This window comes from Etheostoma spectabile, chromosome 22, assembly GCF_008692095.1.
Source record: "Etheostoma spectabile isolate EspeVRDwgs_2016 chromosome 22, UIUC_Espe_1.0, whole genome shotgun sequence".
Taxonomy (NCBI): domain Eukaryota; kingdom Metazoa; phylum Chordata; class Actinopteri; order Perciformes; family Percidae; genus Etheostoma; species Etheostoma spectabile.
The window spans coordinates 16,098,336-16,102,667 of NC_045754.1; positions in this window are offsets into that span (position 1 = coordinate 16,098,336).

Below are 4,332 nucleotides of genomic sequence, written 5' to 3' on the forward strand. Positions count from 1 at the left end.
GGGGGGGGGGGGGGGGGCTCCCACCTCTTCCTCCCCTGCTCTGATCACTGGGGCTTAATTGCTGATTGCCGAGACGATCAATCGGAACTGCAGGCGTGATAGAAAGCCTATTGCTGAGAGCTGGTCTTAGATCTACCGGCTCAGACAGACGTACACACATGCAGTCAGATGAGGTTAATGTTTCTGTTGAGTGGAGACGATAGCATGAAATATTTGTTCTCATGAGGTGCATGAATGCCCTGCAGAATGCTGGATTGGTCTGGCAGGGCAGATCTTAAATTATTTATTTTACTGACCTATGTAATTTTTATTTCTCCTAGAACTTCGACAGCTCCGTAGAGTATATGTGCTGGAATAGATGTCCTTGGTGGTAATGCAAGGCCAAAATTAATGAATTGTACAGTTTCAAGCACAGAAGTATTGAAATAGCCCCTCGTTAGATTAAATGAAAATGTACACCTTGAGGTGGGAGTTACAATCCTATATGATGATTGGTCTGACATTAGATAAAAATATTGGGCACGTTGTATGGCTACTCGGGAGGTCTTTACACATCAAGGACATTTTGATTAATGAATCCTATAGCAAAACATATAGAGCCAGAGATGGGGAAGACTGTTTGTCAATATTTTATGCACTACATTACATTAATGGACAGCGAGTCCCAGAAAGTGAGATTAAGGAGATGTTTGAGATTAAGGATGCATATATGAGCAGCCGTAACGCCGGTGGGACATGTAATTGTCTTAACATTCAGGCAGACTTACAATCCAAACCTTTTTGCAGATATTACTCCACAACTCCAACTGAAGTCCCCAATCCCCAGGAGAGAGAAAAGATAAAGAAGAAACAGTGCATTAAAGTCTATTAATTGAGTTAGGCCATGGATTGAATTAGTTGGAAGTTGGAACAGGGCTCTGGACTTAGGGAAGGTAGCTAAGGCTCTGTTAAGCCTATCTGTCTTTGGATCTTTTCTAATTCACAGGCTCCGTGTGGAGAAGAAAAAGAGGAAGAAGCCTAGATTCCCAGCGGCTATGCAAAGCAATCTGCCCATTCACAAGCAGCCATTTAGGGAGCAAATTGGCCCTGTGCCCCCTCTGACGAAGGTTTTAAGAGAAAGGGAATTAGGGCGTTGAATCCCTAACTAGATCTCCTTCTTTGATGAGCCTCTTTATCTGCCTGTCCCTCATCTCCATTTCTTTGATGTGAGGCGTTGATTTTTACTGATTAAATAGTTTTTAAAGTAAAAAGCTCTTCTCTTGGCACTGTAATACTGGGTACTTTACTGTACCTATTGTAGGTTTCGTTTGTGTGTGCTTGCTTGCTGAATGGTCCGTCTGTGGTATTCTTTAATTGGAACAGAGCCTTTGGCTCGCAGATAATAAGGAAAGTACAATAGCTTTGATTCATACATGCATATTTTTCTGTGAGAAAGAATGTTATCATTTAAGCTTATGCATGGCTTTTACCTCTTCATTTGAAATGGCTAGGAGGACTCTGAAAGCCCTGTGCATCACTAATGAAATTAAAGAGTAAAAACACCTTTTACACAAAATTCCATCTCTGATCTGTTTGCTCACGGTAAAAGCTTTTACCTACTTTTCAACAAGTAAGGGAATTACACTTCTCTTGTAATGGGGAGATATTTCCAACAACTAGCATCATTTTCAAAGAGTGAATGACATTTTCATGCCAAGAAAAGATGAAACAAAACAATGTATTTGTTGACACCTCAGAGGATTTTTGACACCTGTATATGTTGTGGCATGTCCAATATGTCAATAGGTTCTCTCAAGTATCTCTCATATTTCATCTATTCAATAAAAGACATGCCAAACATAAAACAGCAAAATTCCTCCAAGGTAGTGAAATCCTAGGTGTGCTTGAGTTCAGGGCTGTTGCAGGTACACGTGTTATGAGAGTTCTTTCAACACCTGCCGGGCTTTGGATACCACCGGGCCCAATTATCTTAGTCTACCTCCTCTTCTTAACCACCTCTTCAGTCTAACAGGTCAGGGGGACAATCAATCACTCCTAAAATAAGGAAGTAATTTCCTGAGCTTTTATCATGGTGTTGAGGATTTGTCTGGTTGCATTTCACACCTTGAGAGAAGATGGAGCGGCACTGGTTTGGGAATATACAGAATCTGGCCTTTCCTTCTTTGTTTTCAAGACCCAGGATAATTTGGGATCTATATAGGTTCTATATGTTCACCTTAATAAGTGTAGTTTGCCATAGCAAATACAAAGATCAAGAAAAATAAAGAAAAAAGTCCTCTGTCTCATGATACACGTCGATAAAGGTTATGCTACTGTATAACTTTAAAAAAGTTGAAATGTAGGCTGTATCTTCCTCCACATCAGAAACAAAGATATTCCTGACAACATGCGCACACAGTCAGTCAAAGATGTCGAGGGGAGAGTCATAAACTCAATATTATTCACCTTGTTACGCTGCATATAGTTTTGCATTGGCAGAATGTCCTCCACAGCGCTGCGGAGGAGGGTCTGGCTCGTCCACACAACATTCCGGGATGGGAGAAAAAGGTGCTTTGGTTTATTGGTATTTCTTTAAACCAATCACAATCGTCATGCGAGGCGCCAATCACTGGATGGAGCCACGGTCTGTAGTCGTGCAACAGAAAACTCAGACTGGACAGACAATCTAGCTAGCTGTCTGGGTTTAACCTGCAGAGATCTGAGGAGCAGTTAACTATAGACCTCATAAATCAACAAGAGTTTAAAATTACAACACAAAATAAGCAGAAGGTAACAGACATCCGGCAGAAAAGAGGAAAATCTGGTGGAATTTCTGGCAGTACCGGAGCAATCCCAGAAGTGGATTGTTATTTTTATCAATTTGTGTTCATGTTCTAATTATTTATATTTTTGTCAGGTTTCACAAAATGCTAGCCAAGTATGACAAGCATGACAATAAGACAGAATTGCAAGAAAAGTTCAGTTTACTTACCAGAGTTTAGGCAGGGTCAAACCGGGAAACCTGATACACAGGCCAACCAAATGGAAGAAGGTCAGGCCGACGCCAAGGTTCATAAACAGACAAGCAGGGCCAGAACAGGCACATACAGACTAAGTAACACTGGAGAGCTTGGCAGTAACACACACACAGCAATCTGGCAAAAAATTGCACAAAGGGAGCGGTAGGCTACATATACTGAGGAGCTGATTCGCTGATGAGGATCAGGTGAGTATGGGTGGGGCAGGCCAGGTGAATGGAATAAGGAGGTAATAAAAGAGGGAGTGGCAAAGTTTGAAATTACTTTAGTGTTGTTTTAATGAGGCAAAAACAATGAAAAACTAAGCCTGGCTGAAGCTGTGACAATTATAAATCAATGTAATAGCATTAATATACTTCTTTACTTCTTTTATTGCATACATCTGATCTGAACATCACATTAAATGTTTTTTCTTCGTATATATTTTTCCCTTTCTCTGACTGAACATTAAATTACAGTGTTAACTGGACAAGTCGGGTATTTGAAACTGCATTAAATAAAAATCGCCAAACAGACACCAGCAGAGTATTTTATATTTCACATCGTCTTACACTAACACGGGGCTAAAGAGATGGAAGCAAACTTTACCTGACCTGTCCTCTGATTGGATGTGCAAGGGCAGGAGATGCAAGGGGATTGGGCAAACGACCAGAGGGCATCATGGGGGATTATACACAGGTGTGTTGTGGTGCGCCTGGGGTTAGATCTGCCAAAGCAAAGCCTGTTTGGGGGTGTGTGTGCATCCTCCAGTCTGTGCGTGTGTTGAGCCATCTCAGTCCTCTTCCTACTGATGTCTAGAATAGACTAAATGAGCAGTAATCTGCACACATCCCTCCAGATGTCCCAGTGAATTTCCTGTGGCTTAAGGCGCCAGCTGAGCTCTTTGAAAGTTTTGATAACTTCTCCAAATGTGATTGAACTTCTGCTTGTTTAGGAATGTGGTGCAAGACACAATGTGCTTATTCCTATTTCCCCTCAAAGAGATGAAAAAGGAGGCATGCGCTGTAGTCTTATGCACGATGATTGTCAGAGATGGATGTGTGATGTGGGGAACACATCCATGTGTACAAACTGTGTACAAACTGAACTTTCTCTTATAAACCTTTTTTGGATGTTGCACCATTTTCGTCTGTTCACTTTAATTGAGGTTATTATAAAGATTACGAGGCAGTGTTTGTTCAAAACTTGGCTGTACTGAACAGGCCGATTGCTCGACCTCTGGTACTAATTCTTGCAGCCTACTTGAGAATAATCCAAACAACTTCACCCTGGACACTTTTTTTTTTTTCCTTGGATCAGGGAGGCTCCAAAATCA